At 40.2% G+C, this 22,208-nt stretch overlaps 1 long non-coding RNA gene across 1 annotated transcript in view; it reads left to right on the top strand.

Annotated features, from left to right (window-relative positions):
* The window catches only part of LOC140729990 (uncharacterized), a 104,399-nt gene that overhangs the window by 34,145 nt on the left and 48,046 nt on the right, over positions 1-22,208 (top strand). The window contains exons 2-3 of the long non-coding RNA XR_012099461.1: positions 12,233-12,356; positions 15,709-15,762. This is a non-coding gene — a long non-coding RNA (uncharacterized lncRNA). The remainder of the gene's footprint in view (positions 1-12,232; positions 12,357-15,708; positions 15,763-22,208) is intronic.

Below are 22,208 nucleotides of genomic sequence, written 5' to 3'. Positions count from 1 at the left end.
AGCAAACACCCAACGCACAGAGAAAGAGAGAAAAAAACACAAATCATGCAAACAATAGAAGCAAACAACAGCAATCCGAACCAGACTGAGTCCTTAGATCTGAATCCCCAGAGTAGGCCCAAGGCCTCTGTCTCAGTTCATCATATTAGTGGGGCAAATTGTCGCTAAACTCACAGACATGCAGCACTGCAGCTGCTGCAGTCTCATAGCCTCAGCTCAAAAAATGCCTGACCCTCGGCCTCGCCTCTGGTCCCAACTTTCCAGTCTACCTGGGCCTGCGTTTAAAGGCATCCAGCTTCTCACGTCATCCCTCCTTCCCCTTCATCTGGTCTTACCTATCCCCTGCCAGCTTGAACACTTGTCCTCTTCCCATTTTCTTATTCTGGTTTCTGCCCCCTTCCTTTCCAGTCCTGGTGAAGGATACGGACCAAATAGTTGACTGCTAATTTCCCTCTATAGATGCTGCCTGACCTGCTGAGTTCCTCTAACATTTTGTATGTGTTGTTCATACAGACAGAATCAGAATCAGGTTTATTATCACTGGTATGTGATGTGAGATTTGTCAAGGTCATGTTAAAGGCAGGAGAGCTTTCCAAAAGATTACTACTAAAAGGGAAAATTATCTTCACTGTGCACCATTTGCAGTGCATATGCTTGTGGCAATGGATGAAAAACAGTAGTCAATAAAACACATTTACAAGATTGCCCAATCTTCTTCATTCCCAAGTGTTTAACTTCCAGCACTGGGGTAAAATCAATGCCTTTGGACACGTGTGCCAACTATGGGTTCAGGAGACTGAAAGATTTAGAAATAACCTTAGCCTTCTCCTCCCACTAAATGTAAACCCAGTAGCAGATTTCAGTAGGCAAACCACGAGATGTGATAATTACTGATGTGTTCACCTCAACAGAGCAATTCTATTTCTATTTACATTCCAGAGGAATATTTTTCTCTGAGCTCTTTGGAAGCTTTTTCCAAACCAGAATGTGTCCTGTATAAAGAAATCCATGTGTAGACAATTGAATGTGATTGAGCATGAAGGAAATCCACAAATACCAGAAGTGGTTAAATTCTATGCCAAATAAGGCCATTTATTTTCAATGCATTCTCTATTTGAGATAGTATTTGAGGTCATGAAACAGAATTTCATTTTGGAGAGCTATTTAATATTATAATCAACATTGTCAGTGGCATTCAGCAGCTGCGAAGTGCCAGGAAAATTCATGGTTTATATGCATGTTTTCTCGACAGTTATCTAATAGATTTATGCAACTAACTGACTGGGGTATTTCTTCTTTTTGTGCCACACATTTTTGAAAAATATGCCAGAAAATTCTAAAATAATAACAGAAAATGCTGGAAATCGATTCAGGCTAGAGAAACAAGTGAAAGAGATGTTGACATTTAGGGCATCAATGCAGAATATTCTGAGTTTTCTGACCTGTGACTAGGACTTCTGCCACCATGAGCTTAATAGGATGACTGCACTGGCATCAAGGCCTTAGCAGAAATTTGGCGGTTGGACAATGACACATTCTGCCCAAAATGTTTCTTCATTACCTGCTACATCTTTACTACTTGCCACTGCCAACCAACCCCTCCACCGCCATCTCTCAGTTCAGGTTACTGAGATGCTGATGTAGCTCCTATCACCAATTATACTATGGTCTGGCACTTCCTCTACAATTCACCATCTCATCTTGTTCCATCCCTCTTGCCTCTCATTGAACCCCACCAACAACTCTAATATGATATTAGTTACATTGACGACTACATTGGTGCTGCTTCCTGCACCCATGCTGAGCTCGTCAATTTCATCAAATTTCCCTCTAACTTTCACCCAGCCCTCAAATTCACTTGGTCCATCTCAGACACTTCTCTCCCCTTTCTTGATCTCTCGGTCTCCATTTCTGGAGACAGACTGTCCACTGACATCCTCTATAAACCCACTGACTTTCATAACTACCTCGACTATACCTCTTCCCACCCTGCCAAATGTAAAAATGCTATTCTCTAGTCCCAGTTCCACTGTCTCTGTTTCTTCCCTCAGTCTGTGAGACTAATGAATATGCTGCCACTACTGAGGTCCTGTCACTCAGACAACATGCTGTTACTGTTTTCTGTTTACCTGTGCTGCACGTTACATGCATATTGAACTATATTTTCAAATTTATTTGTAGTAGTGTTTTGTTTTATGTGCTGTGTGTTATGTATGTTTTGTGCATGCACTGTGGTGTGCAGGAACATTATTTCATTTTCTTTCATATGTGCACAGTCAGGTGACAATAAGCTTGAATTTGAACAAAGAGAAAAGCTAACTTTTTTCTTAATGTTCATAAGTACTAAAATTTCCTGGGAACGCACAACAAAGAAATATTTTCATCAGAATGGTTTCATGAAACACCCATCATGAATAGGAAACGAGTAACAGAAATTAACTGTACTACGAGAAAACCATTTAGATCAACTTGTTCCATTGAATATTTCTGGTCCACTGCCAATATAATGCCCGTCTTATATCTGCTGCCTGAAACCAAACTGATTTTGTTTCCATTAGACAACAGATTTACTATATTATCTGTCCAGATGCTTCAGTTGATGGAACAACAAAATGGTAAATTCTTTGAACAGACTCTTGAGGGTAGGTCAGCCAGATGTTCTGTGCATTCTTGGTAAAATGCCTTAGTAAATATATCCTCCTTCCAGTGTTTATAGGTTAGGAACTGCAATTTCTATAGTTGGGTTCAAAGGAGACTTTCCCAAGGATGTGTAAAGAGATCACGTAAACTGTGCCTGAGAACTGTCAATACTCATGGTATCAGTCTTTCAATCCTAATATTTATATAAGATAGATAAAAAAACAACTTATATCATTAGGGAACATGGCAAAGTAAAGTTTGGATGCACTTGTTTTGATCTTCCAAAATTCCCTAAATCTTAGAATTCTCCCAGCAGAAAACTAACAAATATTATGCTCCTATTCAAAGTTTGACAAAAATTTAATATATTTAATAACAAAGTACATATATGACACCATATACAATCCTGAGATTCATTTTCCTGTGGGCATGCATAATAAATCCATATTAAAATTATAACCATCTTGGAAGTTCAACCAGTGTCCAAAGGCAACAAAATGTGTAAATACTAAAATAAAGAAATAATAATAATAATAATAATAATAATAATAATAAATAATAAGTATTGAGAACGTGAGATGAAGAGTCCTTGAAAGTGAGTCCATAGGTTGCAGAAACATTAGCTGTCCAGATGTTCCAGGGTTGAGTAAGGAGTCAATGAATTGCATCAGCTGTGGACCTGTTGCTGCAGTAAGCAAATTGGAGTGGGTCTAAGTCACTTCTCGGGCAGGAGTTGATATGTTTCATCACCAACCTCTCAAAAAAATGTTATCACCATGGACATAAGTGCTACTGGATGATAGTCATTGAGGCTGGCTACCATGTTCTTCTTCGGCACTGGTATAATTGAAGCCTGCTTGAAGCAGGTGGGTACCTCAGACTGCCAAAGCAAGAGGTTAAAGATCTCAGTGAACACTCCAGCCAGTTGTTCAGCCAGGTTACTCTGCCTGGGCTGGGCTTTACCTCCTGAAGACTGCCTGAACATCAACCTCAGAAAATAAAATTACAGCATCATCAGTGTCTATGGGAGTTTGTGATGGTTCCCCCATCTTTTGAGGGTCAAAGCAAGCATAGTAGGCATTGAGCTCAAATGGAAGCGAAGCCCTTTTGTCCCCTATGTCGCTTTATTCAATGGTATCAAGAGGTGATAGTATTCAAGCCCTGCCACAACTGTTAAGCATCCTTTGTTGATTCAAGTTTAGTCCGGAATTGCCTCTTCATCCTTGAGATGGCCTTCTGGAACCTGGACCTCTAGTATCTCTTTTGGTCACCAATCATTCAATGGCTGAGTTTAATATCAGAGAATGTGTACAGTATACAGCCTGAAATTCATACTCTTCGCAGACAGCCAAGGAACAGAAAAAAAACCCAAAGAATGAATGACAGAAACATCAGAACCCCAAAGCCTCTCCCCCTCCCACACACAAGCAGCAGCAAAAGCATCAACCCTCCCCTCCCCCCACTTGCAACAGCAAAAGCACCAACCCCTCTACCCCACATCATGCAAGCAATAGAAAAGCCCCCAAGAGACCTTGATATAGAGTTAATCAGAAACAATAACCCATCCCAACACTTCAGGCTCTCACTAGCAAAGGAGAGAGAGTGCTTGCTCTTGCAACTACAATGAGACTGGGAGACCAGCGGCTCACCGTTTCGATGTTACAGCCTTTCACACCACCTCTCAGAGTTCCTCAACTTGAGGGCTGAAAGGCTCTCACTCATTATCAAAAGAGAGAGACAGAGAGAGAGAGGATTGCTTGAGAACAGGTACATTCTTCCGACAGCATCACACACCGCGGGCTGTCTCAATGTTTCAGTCTGCCACAACACTTTAGTCTGCGACATCTGTGAGGAAATGGGTCATCCACAGGGCCACACCCCAAAGGCACACCTCTTCCAGGCTGAACCTGGCTATAACGAAACGCCAGGCCACAAAGCGAGTCCAAGAATGAGAACTCACTGCTCATGGAGAACCGTAGTTTGAGCTGCAGCTGTAGATCATGGACTCCAACAGGTCCCCAGCCACCTTGAAAGAAAAGAGAGATAGGAGAATAAAAGAAAAAGCTGTTTTCATGGACGAACTGGAAGAAGTCGTCTCAATTTGCAAAAGCCTCTGGCTCCATATTATCTACCTCAGAGGCTATTGGCTTGAATACATCTGAGCTGGCCTTAGCAGATTGCAAACCTTATGGTTCATTCAGCACTTCTGTTTAGGGAAGACTCTGAATGATTTTGTGAGGATGCACTCATCTACATCTGTTTTAATAAAGTCTGTGTATTCATAGAGATCCACAGATGAGTCCTTGCACACGGCCATATCAGATCACCACCAAGAGTTTGTCATGAAGCACACACCTCCACTTTTTGCCTTTTCTGAATCAGCAGTTCAGTCCATTCTGTGAGTTGAGAAGCCTTTGGGGCTGATGATCATATCTGGTTTGCTGAGAGTAAGCCATGTCTCAGTCAAACACAGAACACAACAATCTCTTGTACAATCTCTGATACAATCTCTGATATAGTAATTTTGACCTCGCATCCTCAATTTTGTTCTCCAGCACATTTTCTAACAAGATGCTGAATAGAGATGCCTCATCTCTCTGCATTTCAGCCTGCCTTGGAGTTCTGCCCCTCCTGCCTCCCTTCCAGCCATGCTGAAGGACCTTCGTCTGCTTAGAGTTGCCATACCTGTTTGCTTGACAGTTAAGTCTCCCAAGTCCTTCAAAAGATCATGAAATCTGTAGATTGTTAAGTTGATTTAAAAGTACATTGCTTGAAGAGGAATTGCATGCTGCAGATTTCAGTGAGAGTAATTCAAAAGAGGTATATTTAGAAGTATTTAACATAGGCTGAAGAACATTGCTGTGATTCACCGGCATCATCTTGGCCTCCCAAAGAGGGAGGGAAACAGAAAACAGGACACTATCTGCTAATTAGCCCAAAATCTGTTATTGAGAATGTCATGGTGGATTGGCGAACAACTGACCACAGATTTGGTGATAAATCAGTCATTTCAAAGTTCAAAGTAAATTTATTATCAGAGTACATATATGTCACCACAGACAACCCTGAGATTAATTTTCCTGCAGGCATACTTATTTCATATTGGTTTGGTCTAACAAGTGGAGTGAAACTGAGACCTCAATTATTTCTCATCCACACTAATGAATTAAATGAGCCGACAGAGTTTGTTGCAGCCAGATTTGCTGATAAGAGAAAGATAACTGAGAAAGCAAGCTGAAAGATGAATGCACAGACTGCAAATGTGGAAGGGGTGAGCAAATTTTTGACAGATTGACTATAATCAAGTTTCTCTGTTCTGGTGGGAGAAATAAAGCAAGAATATTGTTTAAATGGAGAGATTCTATGGAACCACACAAAATGCTGGAAGAACTGAGCAGGCCAGGCAACATCTATGGAAAAGAGTACTGTCAACATTTCAGGCCAAGACCCTGCAGCAGGATTCCATGGAAGTTGCTCTATAGGGAGGTTTCACACATGAAACACAGAACGCTATCTTGCTGGTATAACAAATAATTTGGAAGATAAATGAAATGCTGACCTTTATTGCAAAATGGACAAGGTGGAAAAGTCAGGAAAGCTTGAGTGCACAAAGTTTGCAAAATTTTAATTGCAGAAAGAATTGACACAACTATGCTTGGAGTATAGTGCAGAGTTTTGGAGGAATGTATTTGTAATGGAGGGTATTTAAAATCATTTCGCAAGGTGTTTGCTGAAATGAAACAATTACCTTATAATGAAATGTTGATTGTGCCAGATGGGCCTTCATAATTGAATTTAAAGGAATGAGAGGTGTCCTTATTGAAAAATAAAGATTCTTTACCTAGATCTCATTTTTTCAGATATTTACAAGTTAGTAACTTTTGAAATACCGTCCTTCCTACTTTCCCGAATTTATACTCTATGGATAGTTTGGAAAAAACTTTAGATTTAAATCCTTCTCAGAAAGGTGTAATAGCATCTATTTATAACATAATTATGAAAATTCATTTAGATGTATCTAATAAAATTAGAAAGGACTGTGAAAGGAACTTATGCTTACCTTACCTACCGAAAAATGGGAAAAAAAATTTCAATTAGTTAATTCAACCTCTATATGTGCTAAACATTCATTGATACAGTTCAAAGTAGTTCATAGGGCCCATATGTCTCAAGATAAATTAGCTCGCTATTATTCTCATTTAAGTCCAGTGTGTGACAGATGTCATTCTGAGACCGTGTCTTTATCTCATATGTTTTGGTCATGTTCCACCCTGAAAAAGTATTGGGAAGAAATCTTTGATATTATTTTAACTGTTTTGAATATTGATTTACAAGCTCATCCTATTACAGCAATCTTTGGTTTACCAATGATAGAACCACACCATTTAACCTCCTCAGCACGTCGGATGATTGCATTCTCACATTAATGGCTAAAAGATCGATTTTGTTTAATTGGAAGGAGATTAATCCTCCTACCATATTTCATTGGTTTTCTCAAACTATGTTATGTTTAAACTTAGAAACAATCGGAAGTGCTATATATGACCCTTCTATTAAATTTGATCAGACTTGGCAGCCTTTTATTCAACACTTTCATATGATGTGAGTTGACCTTTTTCCAAACCTACTTTTGTGACAATATATGTAGGGAGGTTTGGAGCTGGCGACATTAACATCCCTGTTTTTTTGGATGTTATAAACAGCCCATGCTCTTTTCTTTTTTCTGTTTTTTTTTCTCATTAGATTAGTATTGGTTAGGTTAGTTTTTTGGGGATATATATATATATTTTCCTTTTTGGTTTTTCTCCTTTTTTTGTCTTTTTGGATAAGTCAGTTCTTTTTTGTTAACTTTGCATTTGTATTTTGAACATCTGTGGGAGGTTTATTACCTTTGCATTAACTGAATATATAACAACAATTAGCAATGTAATTTTAACAGTTATGTAACAATACTATGTATATCCACTATTTTGATATTAATAAAAAGATTGGAAAAAAATAAAGATTCTGATGAGAATAGTTGTTGAGAGGAAGTTTCTCCCTACTTGATCATTTTGAATTCAAAGTTTTCAAAGGTACATTTAATACCAGAGAAATGTATACAATATACATCCCGAAATTCTTTTTCTTCACAACCATCCACGTAAACAGAGGAGTGCCCCAAAGAATGAATGACAGTTAAATGTTAGAACCCTAAAGCCCCCCACTTCTCCCCCTCCCACACGTAAGCAGCAGCAAAGCAACAATCCCCCCCCAACTCCCCCACCAGCAAAATAGCATCGGCACCCTCCATCAAGCACTCAAGTGTGCAGCAAAGCATCAATAAAGACACAGACTTGCAGTACCCCAAAGACTACTCATTCACCCAGTAATTCGACATATCATAGGCTCTCTCTCCCCCAATAAGGGAAAAAGAAGTGTCCCTGTTTCACAGCGAGAGGGGAAACGTAACAAACAACTCACTGTTTATGATGTTAAAGGTCTACTGAGTGACTCTTTCCAAGCTCTGTGCCCTGGGCACACAGTCAGCAGCCAGCTAGCTGCTTTTGATCTTCCATGTACTGCCACGACACACCAGTTTCCTGCAAAGGCACCGACCTTGAGTCCACCCAGCTCCAGAGCCACGAAATCCCGAACCCTGAAGGTGCACTAGTCTTCTAGGCCGAGTCCTTAGCATATCGAATAGCGGCCAGTCGTGAGACCCCGAGAGCAGGTCCCATTCCCGCAAAAAACTGAAGTCGGTGTGTAACTGCAGGTCAGGGTCTTCAAAAGAACACTGAAAAGGAAATAAAGAGATATTAAAGATAGAAATAGAGTGGTTTCCGAAGATGCACACAAAGGAGTCGTCATTGGACACAATCGTCCCCTAAGCTCCACCCATAATTGGAAGTATTTTTTCAGAATACCATGTTATCCATTTAAGAATTAGATGAGGAGATATTTTTCTCTTTGAAGGTTGTGAAGCTGAGTTAAGTTCAAGTTCAATTTTAATTATCATTTCAGCCATACAAGAATATCCATGGATACAGCCAAACGGAAAAGCGTTCCTTCAGTACCAAATCTAACCTAAGTCCCTGTGCGACATGTCCTGTAAATTGATGGTGCATGGGTCTTATCAGCGAGAACAAGCAGTTCTCAGCAGTTGCAGACAAATGGACGCACGTCACACTTCATCCACCTTGTCATTCCACTGATCGAACACTGAAGGGAGGGGTTAGCCCCTTACCCTAGATGGATTCCATGCTACACTGCCTTTGGAACCTCCCCTCTTAGACTCCTGCAACAAGCACATCCATGGCCTAAACCAAGGCCATGCAGCTCCCTGCCACCGTCTCACCAATAATCAACGAAAACAGACTTGCAGCATTTTACATTACTTATGTGCAACAGGGTCTTGTGATTGCAAGAGAAACCATGCAAGAAAATCACGCACTGCTAGACTATCCATCACCTTCACATACCGACTCCAGTGCCTCTTTGTAGCAGGCAGCTACACGGTCAGCGCCGCCCAGCTCTTCCAGCTCCTCTACCAACGAGCAGCTCACTGATTGGGTAGACCTGCATCATTTGAAGTTCTTAATGTCTGGAATTGTCTTGTGATCATAAAAAAGGCACTTAAAAAAGGCAAAAATGCCTTTAGTTAGCCCCTGAGAGGCCACTGCATCTGAATGCACCACCATCTTAAACATAACCACTATAAGTTAGTTAATGTAACGATGACTAAATGGTCAGATTTTTGAATAATATGGAAATCAATTATTGCAGGAAACAAGCAAGTGGAGACCAAGATCAGATCATCCTATTGAATGGCAGAGTAAGCTCAAGCAATCTTATGATCCTCATGTAGTTATACTTTTAGTGTTTTTATGTAATGAAGACCAGAAAATGTTCCTATTTTAAAATAAAGTGTTGAGGTTCTATGCATCACAGTAGCCCATGCACCAGGCATGTTTACTTTAATTATTAACACAATGTACTTTCCTGCTGGTTGATATCTGAGTCCGTTGCAAGGAAAGCAAAAGTGAACATCTCCTATATATACAAAATGCTGGTGGAACGCAGCAAGCCAGGCAGCATCTATAGGAAGAAGTACAGTCGACGTTTCGGGCCGAGACCCTTCATCAGGGCTAACTGAAAGAAAAGATAGTAAGAGATTTGAAAGTGGGAGGGGGAGGCGGAAATCTGAAATGATAGGAGAAGACAGGAGGGGAGGGGTGAAGCTAAGAGCTGGAAAGGTGATCGGCAAAAGGGATACAGAGCTGGAGAAGGGAAAGGATCATGGGACGGGAGGCCTAGGGAGAAAGAAAGAAGGGGAGGGAAGCACCAGAGGGAGATGGAGAATAGGCAAGGAGTGATTGTGAGAGGGACAGAGAGAGCGAAAAAAAGGAGGGAGGAATAAATAAATATATCAGGAATGGAGTAAGAAGGGGACGAGGGGCATTAATGGAAGTTAGAGAAGTCAATGTTCATGCCATCAGGTTGGAGGCTACCCAGACGGAATATAAGGTGTTGTTCCTCCAACCTGAGTGTGGCTTCATCTTAACAGTAGAGGAGGCCATGGATAGACATATCAGAATGGAATGGGATGTGGAATTAAAATGTGTGGCCACTGGGAGATCTTAAAAGCAGGACAACCAGTGTGAAAAAACAACAAATTGTGTAAATACAAAAAGGAAAGAAAAATAAATAATAAATAAATACCTACACACGTACATATGGATAACATGAAGTGAATAGTCCTTGAATGTAAGTCCATAGGTTGTGGGAACAGTTCATTGCTGGAGCAAGTGAAGTGATCCCCTCTGGTTCAAGAGTCTGATGGTTATGGGGCTGTTCCTGAACCTGGTTTCTTACAAATGTTACAAACGTTTCTTAAAAAGAAACATTTAAAACAGTTTTTTCCTCAGTCATTGTATCTATCAGTCAAATCCTTTGGTAAGAGAAGATACTGTAGATTTAATTCCATTTTAGTTTTCTTTAGGGCTTCAGATTGGTTTCTGCCGCCTTTCCCCTCACCATGGATGTTGTAGATTCTGCCATAATCAGTATCAGGTGCCAGCTGGTTAAATTCTTGTGGAAGGCATTCTGCCTTTCATCAACTTCCCTCTCTCTGGATTTCCTCGCCTTCCTTAGCCAGTAGTGTACCTGCTTTAAAGTTTGTGTGTATGCTGCTTTGAAGCCAACAACCAGGAAATGATTTTAGTGCTGAATTGTTGCCTTAAGGAGGTTGAAAGGAGCAGCGAATGCCAGGAACCAGAAAGCACATAAAAATAACCACTTTCCTATTTCCTTTCCCTCCTTCCCTTGAGGTGCCTCGCTTTGCACCTTCCCATTACCGGTGCACTGGCAAGTCACTGTGAGTGTCTTTGTCAAGCACAAACCCACAACTTACTACCCAACTAAAAGCTATGGAATGGATTCTAACATCTGTTTCAGTCCCGAGCAACATCAGTTGAGAAAAATGCCCATTTTCCTTTAGTAAGGGGCCCCTGTAACACCTTAGTCAGGCAGTGAAGGAATTCCTTACAGCAAACTCGGATATCAACCAAGACAAGAACATTGCAATAGTAATTAAAGTAAACTGATAAATTTTGAGCTGTTGATTTGACATTCAGAACAACATAAGCACCTAAATGTAAATAGAGACTAATTATGGTTTTCAAATACATCAGAAAATGCATTAACTGTTAACCATATGTATCCTGTTACATTCGCAGCCACATGTTGCACTATAATAGATTCTGGAACTAAAAGCAGGAGTTATTTTTCTTCTTTTTGTCTAAGGAATTTGATTTATACTTGAACCTGAGTGGAATTTATAATCAAACACAAATATGGGCTGGCAGAAAGCCTTTCAAAATAGTGACTTCATGAATTTGCAACTGTATCAGAAGCCAAAACTACAAAATAACTGGATACTAGAACGTTCAAAAAAATACTCAACAGGTTAGGCATTTGAAGAAAATAACACATGGCCTTCATGTCCTATGAAGTGGAACATTTGTATAAATATGAACAGTTGAGTTTGTGAATTCTATCCACACCTTACTGCGCATCTGAAAACAACTGCATCTCAACAGTTCTTTATCTATTTTCTGGATTAGATAAAGAGAAGTGCACTGCAATTAGGATCACTCTATTTAGAATTTATCACCAGGCAGTCCTTGAAAGCTGTATGGAAGTAGTCTGACAAAAATGTCCATTATGAATTCAGCCCACTGGCCAGTCTTAAATTCATCTTGTTCTCTTACTAAATGACTTTTATCTTAAAAGGTAACATTATGCTCTGTAACATGTGGCTGGCCTCCGGAAAGGGAAAAGTAGCCTCTTGAGTATTGTACCTAATATAGCGGTTTATCTTCCTGGCTTTATTGCAAGCAAGCATCACCAATTTAAAGTCATTGTGAAAGAACAGTTACTTTTTATTTGTTCAGCAAATATTTTTCAAGCTCTCCCAAATGGTTGCAGCCTTTTTCTCCCCTTTCCTTCATTACTCTATCAAAACACTGTCAAATTGTTAGCTCTGATCTTTCTCACAGTCAATCATGTACTCTGTATTTTCTTTAATCCTTATAATCCTCTTTTGTCACAGAAGCATTTGAAACTGGCCTTTGAAAAGATGCAGTGTCAGGACACACCTGCAGGCCTCTGCTAAAAAAAAAGCCTCGACCTTCTGCAGGGTTATTCGTAAAGAAATCACCTAACATCTGACCTACGTAAGTTATACCTTAGACTTCTGGTCCCCTCAAAGACATAGGTAACATCATGGGGTGCTGCATGTGAGGAAAGGTACAGACTCAAGGTGGAACACAGGAACAAAGTGGAAAATAATTGGAGCAAAGTTTGAAGTGAATTTTATTATCGAAGTACATATAGTATGTCACCATATACAGACCAGAGGTTTATTTCTTGCAGGAATACTCAGCAAATCTATAGAATAGTAACTATTACAGGATCATTGAAAGATCAACCAGAGTGAGAATATGAGATAATGAGATGAAGAGTGGTTAAAGTGATATCATTGGTTGTGGGGCAAGTAAATGTAGTTACCCCCTTTTAATCAAGAGCCTAATGGTAGAGGGGTCATAACTGTTCTTGAACCTGGTGGTGCGAGTCCTCAGGCTCTTATACCTTCTACCTAATGTCAGCAGCAGACTTTGACCTGGATGGTGAGCAGTGCTTTGAAGTTCAATTTAATTCCTGTTATAAAATCACACATATACTTATTTTGATATTTAACAGCAAAACATGTACTGTATCAGTTAGCAGAGGAGAGGATTAATGTTGACTAGAAACTAGGAGTTAGTCATATAGATAGAGTTATTGGGGTATTTAGAACATACGTAGGAGCTTTATTATTGATTGTGGATGGCAAATTATATCATGACAAGATAGAAACATAGAAACATAGAAAATAGGTGCAGGAGTAGGCCATTTGGCCCTTCGAGCCTGCACCGCCATTCAGTATGATCATGGCTGATCATCCAACTCAGAACCCTGTACCTGCTTTCTCTCCCTACCCCCGATCCCTTTAGCCACAAAGGCCATATCTAACTCCCTCTTAAATATAGCCAATGAACCGGCCTCAACTGTTTCCTGTGGCAGAGAATTCCACAGATTCACCACTGTCTGTGTGAAGAAGTTTTTCCTCATCTCGGTCCTAAAAGGCTTCCCCTTTATCCTTAAACTGTGACCCCTTGTACTGGATGACATCTGCAGTTTCCTTTCCAATGAAATAATAACAGGGAATGCTGGAAAATGACATTAGGTCAGGAGATATCTGTGGAAAGAGCAACAGTTAACATTTCAGGTTAATGGCTCACAGATGATGCCTGACCTGATGCATATTTCCAGCATTTTCTGTTTTCAATTTCAAATTTACAGCATCAGTATAATTTTGATTTTCATTCAAATGAGTTGACTTAAATTTGTAATGCCAAATCAATCACCAATAGTCTAGTGTTTTCTTACAGTGAATTACAAGAATAATGGACTAATTCCTACTGTAAGTGAGTTTTTGGTCAATTACTTATTCTTTGTACCTGTCTTTGTATCATCCACAAACATGGCCACAAAGCCATCAACTCCATCATCCAGGTTTTTAGTATATAACATGAAAAGAAGTGGTCCCAACCTGTAGATTGCCACTAGTCACTAGCAAACAACCAGGAAAGGCCCCCTTTATTCCCACTCTTTGCTACTGGCAAAGAAATCTGGCAGGAGACAGATGTGAGGTGATAGAAGTATCGGAGTGGACCACCTTCTGTCAGTCATGTCTGGCTCAGCTCGCTCAAGTAGACACAGGAGTCAAAGGCAAGCAATGGGTCAGGTGTTCACCAGGCTGTGCTGGGAAGACGGGATCAGTCGTACCTCACGGGCTTACATGAGGGAGGGATGGTGTACAAGTAGCATTATACTGTGGGAAAAGATGCAGTGTTTGAGCAATTTTAATGCTTTTAATTACTTGTCAGGCATTTTTAATTAAAAGGTGAATAAACTTATTCACGCATATTTACCACTGCTCCACAGGCTCAATCCTGGCCTCTGGTACATTTGCACATTATCCCTTGTGACTTGCCACCGGGTGCTCCCTGAAAGTGGTGACACAGCTTGATAGGGTGGTAAAGAAAGCATATATCAAACTTTCCTTTATTGGCCAAGGAATTGGGTTCAAGAGTCAGGAAGATCTATTGTGCTTTTGTGAGATTCAAGATTCAAGATTGTTTAATGCAATTTCCAGTACATAAATGTAAAGGAGGATGAAGTACCGTAATTGAAATCTCCTTTGTCTTGTTGACATTAAGGAAGAGGTTATTTGCCTGGCACCAGGCCTCGGGCTCTTCCACCTCCTCTCTGTAGGCCGCCTCATTGTTTTTAGGTATGAACCCCAGCACTGTTTTGACATCGCTGATTACTGGGGTGTCTGGCTGTGCACTCATGTGTGAGCAGAGTGCATAGGAATGCACTCAGCACCCTGATCTGTGGCACCCATTTTGAGGATGAAGGGGAGGGAGAAGCAGTTGTGCATCCTGACTATCTGATGTCTATTGACTAGGAAGTCCGACACCCAGTTGCGCAGTGACGTATTTAGACCGAGGAGTAGGAGTTTGTTAGCGAGGCCATATTTGGAGTTTGCTCACAGTTCTGTGTGCCTCGTTATAGGAAGCATTTTGAGACTTTGGAAAGGGTGCAGAAGAGGTTTATCAGAACGCTGCCTGGTTTAGAGGGCATGTGCTCTAAGGAACGGCTGGACAAACTTGCGTTGATTCCTCTGGAGAGGTGGAGGCTGAAGGGAGATCTGATAGAGGTTGATAAGATTATGAAAGGCATCAATAGAACAGACAGCCGGTATTTTTTTCCTACAGTTGAAATGTCTAATTGCAGAGGGCATGCATTTAAGGTGAAATGGTAAGTAGAAATGAGATGTGTGGGCCAAGTCTTTTACGCAGAGAGTGGAGGGTGTCTGGAATGCCAGCCAGTAATGGTGGTGGAGACAAATATGATAGATGCATTCAAGAGGTTCTCAGATAGGCACTTGAATGTGCAGGAAATGGACTAGTTCAGTTGGGCATTTGATTACTAATTTAACACGCTTGGCACAAATTTGAGGGCAGAAGGGCCTGTCCCTGTGCTGTATTGCTCTAAGTTCTATGTTCTGCGTTAACAAGCCAAGGCATAGTCTCCAGCACAGGGGTTCCCAACCTATTTATGCCATGGACCAATAACATTCAGTAAGTTGGGAGCCCCTGCCCTAACACATGTGGCATTCTAATACAAGAAACTCACTGAAGTTTACCTGTTCATGGGATGTGATTAAAAATGAGGACCCTGTTTTTCTTGTGTTATCTGCCTATCTGCATCAATTGGGATAAATTAAAAGCAACATTTTAAGGGTGGATGTTGGAATTTCAATAGTAAAAGCTGAGAGAAAATGTGCAGCCTTATAAGATTTCTAACATTTTATATGCATAAATTCTAAAAGCCAAATATAAATCCTAATGGGGTCACCAAGAAGAGCATCAAGCATTGCCAGTTTACTAACTATTGTTTTTTATACTACATTTTCAGAAACGAAGATAGAATTTCTGCAACTGGAACACTGACAGAACCATATATCAAAAGGTGCTATTTCCCTGTTTTACTAGTGAGTTGGGTCTAGGTTTGAGTATCAAGTGCCTGTATCTGGTCTGAATACATATCGTAGCAATGTAAAATATACAGCATTTGGGTGCACATAAGCCAGGATTATATTATCAAGGTAAACCAAGAGTTGCAAATGCTCCCTGTTACTAGATCCAATTACACAGCCACTGGATATCAGTGAATAGCCCATTAGAGGTTTTAAAACAAAGTTGTACTGTTTGCATCCAAAATTACAAGCATCTATTCTGCACTGACACTAATTCTTACTTGCAATTCCACTGACAACTGGCAGGAAAATAATATTTAACGAAAAGAAATGGTTTGTAACTGCAGCAATGCAACTGTATCCTGTTCCACTAATTGCAAAAATCCACACAGGATAAATATCTCCTAAAGAAACTGGAAGCTGAGATCTCTAAGTGCATTAAAAGCTTATATTTTAAAAATAATCCTTGAAAGATTTTTATAGAGTGATGTCTGATGAAGGTGGAGAATTGAATTTCCTTCTAATCTGATAAAATACTTCTGGGGTCCTATTTTTTAATTGTCAGTAATTTTGCTATGATTTAATGCCATTTGGAAAATTTGATTCCTGCTGTTAAAGATTGATCTGAGGTGATAACATCATGTCACATTTTCTGAGAAGTGTTTAATTCAGTGGTAAACTCTCAGCATGGTGGATTCAAAAGAACAGTTAAGGCATTTATTTGAGAATGGACAGATAACCACTACCAAAGTAAATCAATCATATGGCACGATACTGATCTTCTGGATAGTTAGTATCTAGAACTAAGTTTGGAAATACCCATGTTGATCAGATATTCACAGCATGAAACATCCTTGAAGATATCGACGAGCTGTGAGGTTATACTTCACATAGAATCATTTACTGTTGAAGAGTCATAGAGCAACAGTGAGTTAAGTTCAGAGGCTACATTTTCTCCTGTTTTAAAGAGTTGATGCATGATAGCGACAATTGAGGGGTTCAAACTCAGGAAGCTGATCACAGACTGAATTTGCAATGATTGTATGTGTGAATTGTGCTCACACACTTGTGATTGAAGAGGGATAAAAAGGGCAGTGTGTTTTTTGTATGATATGTAAGTTATTCATGTGCTATGGAACATAATGGTGACATTATACATGTAAATGATGTAAGTCCTAACTATTAGGGTGTCTTGCATCCTGTAGTTTTCCCTTTGGTTAGCCTTACCAATACTCTCAGTACAGACGAAGGCTAACCCCATACGCAACAAACATCCCTCACACTTGCTGAGACTATACCTGTTGCTCAGCCAGGACCACTTTCCTACCTCATCCACTTAGACCCTGATCTTTGTGCCCAAAAGTCAGTATTAAAACAACTAGCAGAGTCTGGAACCACATTCAGAAGAAGATTTATCTTGGTACTCTATGTTTAATGGTATTCTTCATATAAAGTAATAAAGCCTACTGAGTAGAACAAAAAAAGATTTCTCGTGAAGTTTTTATGTTGTGGTAACAAATCATTAAAAATTCAGCACTTCTAGCACAAAAGACATGAAATTGGTGCCAGTATCTCATTATTGTGCACCAGAACAGCAGATGAACAGTGCGGTGGTGGGGTGAGTGAAGATGTGTGTAGTTGTCCCCTCTATTTCATGAGCCTGATGGTTGAGGGGTAATAACTGTTCCTGAACCTGGTGGTGTGGGATCTAAGACCCCGTACCTTCGTCCTGATAGCAGCAGTGAGAAAAGAGCATGGTCTGTATAGTGGGGGGGTCCTTGATGATGGATGCTGCTTTCCTGTGACACTGCTCCGTGCAGATGTGCTCAGTTGTGGGGAGGGTTTTAATCTTGAACAACTGGGCCATATCCACAAATTTTAGTAGGATTTTCCATAAATATCACATTAAGATTGTAAGTAAAATTAAAGATTAGTGTGTGACATGGAACATGATATGACAAAATAAGTAAAAAAGAGATAAAATGGAAACCATTCAATTGCTCCCCTGGTATTTCTGGGGATGAATGCATCCCATGAATATTGCAAGACTTAATGTCCAAGACTTAATCCCTGGTGAATGTTGTGTTAACCAACCTAAATAAGGATGTTGAAAGAAATGCTGCCACTGGCCCAACTATTCTGATCTCAGGCTCCTGTTCCTAATTGTTATTCAAAGATTACTGCCGAAATATGTGGACTTGGCTTGGCTGTCATAAGCCTGTGGGCAAATTGCTTGTCAGCACTAATTTCTGAGACTCATATATATAAAAGAAATTGGCTGAAACTTTAAAGTTTAACAAAACGATGTTGAATTGTACTTAAAATGTGCACCAGCTCCTCAGGATCAGAGGTGGAAAAACTGGAATGAAATAAAAGCTGATTTGGTCAAACAACAGGATGTCAGTATGTTGGACTGGGTGGGATTTGGACATGGGATAAAGACTATAATTCCTGTAGATTAGCCTTCAGAAAACTTGAAAAAATGTAAAACATCCATGTTTCAACACAGTAAATCTGCATGCTGATTTTACACCATTCAAATAAATATACACTTTGTGGCCGCATTATTAGGTACCTCCTGTACCTAAAAAAAGAGGCCACTGTGTGTATGCTTGCGGTCAGTCACCTTACGTTCAGATACTCCTGCACCGAGCATCTCTTTATGTACATAAAATCAGTGTATTTATATAGGGCCTATGAACTTCATCTTATGTATAAAGGGCCACATTCAACAGTTAATTGTACTTAATGTTTTTTGGGCTGCTTTTATTTATTGTGTTTTTTTAATACTTGTGTTTTTTTAATGCTGCATCAGACAGGGAATCATTTTGTTCTTCTTTACACTTGTGAATAGAAGAATGACAACAAACAATCTGAATCTTAAATCTTGAAGAATAGCAGTTTTTATCTGATTATAATTGTCCATAATTATTCATGAGCTGGAGATTTATTACTTGAATCAGATAATGCAAGGGTTTCATGTTTTCTTTTATTTATTCAGTTATTTAGAGATACAGCATGGAATAAGCCCTTCCGGCCCTTAGGACTGCACGCCCAGCAGCCGACCAAATTAACCCAAGGCTAATCACGGAACAATTTACAATGACTAATTATGCTACTAACCAGTACAGCTCTGGACTGTGGGAGGAAACCTACACATTCCAAAGGAAGGACATACAGACTCCTTACGGAAGATGTCAGGATTGAACTCCAAACTCCGACGCCCCGAGCTGTAAAAATGCCATGCTAACCGCTACGCTACTCTGAAAAACAGTAGAGAAGCAGATAGTTTTTCGCTGTTCACCGATGCTCGATTTTACTTTGAGATTCATTTTATTGAAACTCTCCAACTGCTCACAAGCTCACAAATTCAGTTGAGGTTTTTAGATGCTAATCTAGCAACTCAGCCAGTATATGAGTACGTTTCAGCATATAGAAAGAATTAATGCTCCTCCTCAGCGCACGCACCAAAGAAACCGCTGAGCATTTTTATTGTGGGATTTTACCAGACCCTTCAAGGATTACTGGTTAGGTTGCTATAGATCTGGAGCATTTGGGACAGAAATACATAAACTGCACTGGACCAGTGAGATATGCACTTTTTGTACTTAGTTCCACAGCTTGTGTTTCCTTGTTAAGAAAGCCTTCAGAGGGATATGATATTTGACCAGTGACTGCCTGCAAACTCCATTAGGCAACACTTGGGCAACTGCAATGGAGTGATCAAGCTGACCCTTCACCCGGACTTCCAATTCGCCTACTTACAGGAAAATAAGCTCCTTTCTCTGCACAACCTAACAAAGTTCTGCTTTGTAATCATGCAAAAGTGACATTTCAATACTACATGTTGTAATTGGTTAGTTACAGGCTCCCTGTGGCTTCTTTTGGGAGTTGTCATTGGCAGGTTGCTGTGCAAAGGGATTGAGCTAATGCACTAAAATCCCCTCAATATTCACATTCTGTTGGCAAGCAGGAGTTTAAACTGAGCACGAGCTCAATGAGAAATATCCATTGGGTTGAACTTCCTCAGTAATCCGTGCCAAAGGTCTTTAAATATACTTCAGACCATGGAAAATAAAGTGGAAAGCTGTATTTGCATTAAAGGAGAAATACCACTCAGAAATGCAAACAGCTCTCCAAATGAAATTCACAGAAACAGCTCGAGTCACAAAAGTTTCTGTTGATAATATGGCAGAGGCAGATTTAAGGAGTTAATAAAGAATCATAGAGTTAACTTTCAACAGGCACTTGCCAGTGTAGCACTGTTGTTACTGACTTAAGGGCTAATGCTTTGGTTTTAAACATACCTTCATGTTGTTACCAGTCTTTGAGATACTGTTAGAATCCGTGTCAAATCAAACATGGTGGTGAATCAGCACATAGCAGTGACATGGAAAATCTGGCTGAATGGTGCCACAACAACAAGCTCTCACTAAACGTCAACAAGACCAAGGAGCAGATTATTGACCAGGAGAAGAAAACTGGAAGTCCATGAGCCAATCCTCAGCGAGGGAAGCAAGATGGAGAGGGTCAGTAATTTTAAATTGCTCAGTGTTATCATATCAGAGGATGGATCTGTCCTGGACCCAACATGGAAGTGCCATTACAAAGAAAGCACGGTAGCGCCTCTACTTCCTTAGAAGTTTGTGAAGATTTGGCATGACCTCTAAAACTTTGTCAAACTTCTATAGATAAGTGGTGGAAAGTATATTGACTGGTTGCATCAAAACCTAGTATGGAAACACTAATGCCCTTGAATGGAAAATCATACAAAAAATATAGAAGCACATGCTCTCTTCTTGCTGCTGCCATCAGGAAGAAGGTCTAGGAGCCTCAAGACCCAGACCATCAGGTTCAGGAACAATTATTGTCCCCAACCATCAGGCTCTTGAATCCAAGGGGATAACTTCACTCAGCTTCACTCAAGCCATCACTGAACTGTTCCTACACACTATGGACTCACTTTCAAGGACTCTTCATCTCATGTTCTCAATATTTAATACTTATTTATTATTATTATTATTGCTTTTGTATTTGCACGACTTGTCTTCTGCACATTGGGCATTGGTCCATTCTGTTGGCTATGCTCTTTCAATGCTTCTAATGGTTTTCTTAGACCTACTGTGTAATCCCACAAGAAAACAAGTATCAGGGTTGTATGTGGTGATATATATGGACTTTGATATTAAATATACTTTGAACTTTTGTTTTATTCTCTTCTCTCTCCCCTCTCTCTTTCTACATTATACAACTCTTTGGATTGAGGATGACTTAGTTCCCTTTAGATCTGTGGTTGGTTTGGTCCATGTGAGATCCATAGACATCGTCAAGGGGTGGGAGTAGGGGGTTGTTTGATAGAGCAGGCAGGACGGCAAATCATTTGGGAGGCAATGACCTTTCTGGGCTGATTCTGCATGCTCATGACGAATGGACTCATAGTTCTTAATGCTGACATGAATGCTCAGATTTCCACTTTGAGTGGTCATGGCCCATGAATTCTGATGAATCAGCAGGATGTTGCACATCTCAGGGAGGCAATGAGAATGCTCTGGAATCAATCCTTCCAGTCACTTGGTAAACTTTTACTAAAACATGGAGTAGGGTTTCTATTTCAAGAGTCTGTTGTCAGACATGTCAAAGATATAGAGACACAAGTGACTGCAGTTGCTGGAATATAGAGTAACCCATGAAATCTTGGAGGAATTCAGCTAGTCAGGCAGCATCTATGGAGGGAAATGGACAGCTGATGCTTGGGATGAGGCATGAGGGGTCACATAATGAACCAGTCACAACCTCCTTATCTACATAAGAACACAGGAGCAAGACTGGGTCTCTCAGGCCTGCCCCACCAGTTAATACTGCCATGGTTGATCGATGCTGGCTTCAACCCCACTTTTGCACCATAACCCTCAGTTCCTTGATCTTTCAAATATCTACTATTTCCACCTTAAATATATCTTAGCTCTGGCCTCCATCACTTTCAGGGGTATAGAATTACAGAGATTAACTAAGTGAAGAAATTTCTCCACTCTTCAGTCTTCAGCGACTGACCCCTTACTTTGTAACTATGCCCCCTTCTTGTGACTTCCTCGGTAGAGAAAACATCTTTACATCTACACATTTGAGCCCTGTTAAATCTTATATGTTTGAATAAGATAATTACAAAATTCCCTAAAAGTGGTGTCACAGGTATATAGGGCCATAAAGAGAGCTTTTGGTACATTGGCCTTTATAAATCAAAGTATTGAGTATAAGAGTTGGAATGTTATGGTGAGGTTCTACAAGACATTGGTGAGGCCGAATTTGGAGTATTGTGTGCAGTTTTGGTCACCAAATTCCAGGAAGGATAGTAATAAGGTTGAAAGAGTGCAGAGAAGGTTTACAAGGATGTTGCCGGGACTTGAGAAACTGAGTTCCAGAGAAAGGTTGAATAGGTTAG

The sequence above is a fragment of the Hemitrygon akajei genome, chromosome 7, assembly GCF_048418815.1.
Source record: "Hemitrygon akajei chromosome 7, sHemAka1.3, whole genome shotgun sequence".
Taxonomy (NCBI): domain Eukaryota; kingdom Metazoa; phylum Chordata; class Chondrichthyes; order Myliobatiformes; family Dasyatidae; genus Hemitrygon; species Hemitrygon akajei.
The sequence above is the reverse complement of the archived record's forward strand: the minus strand, read 5'-3'. Positions and strand labels throughout refer to the sequence as shown.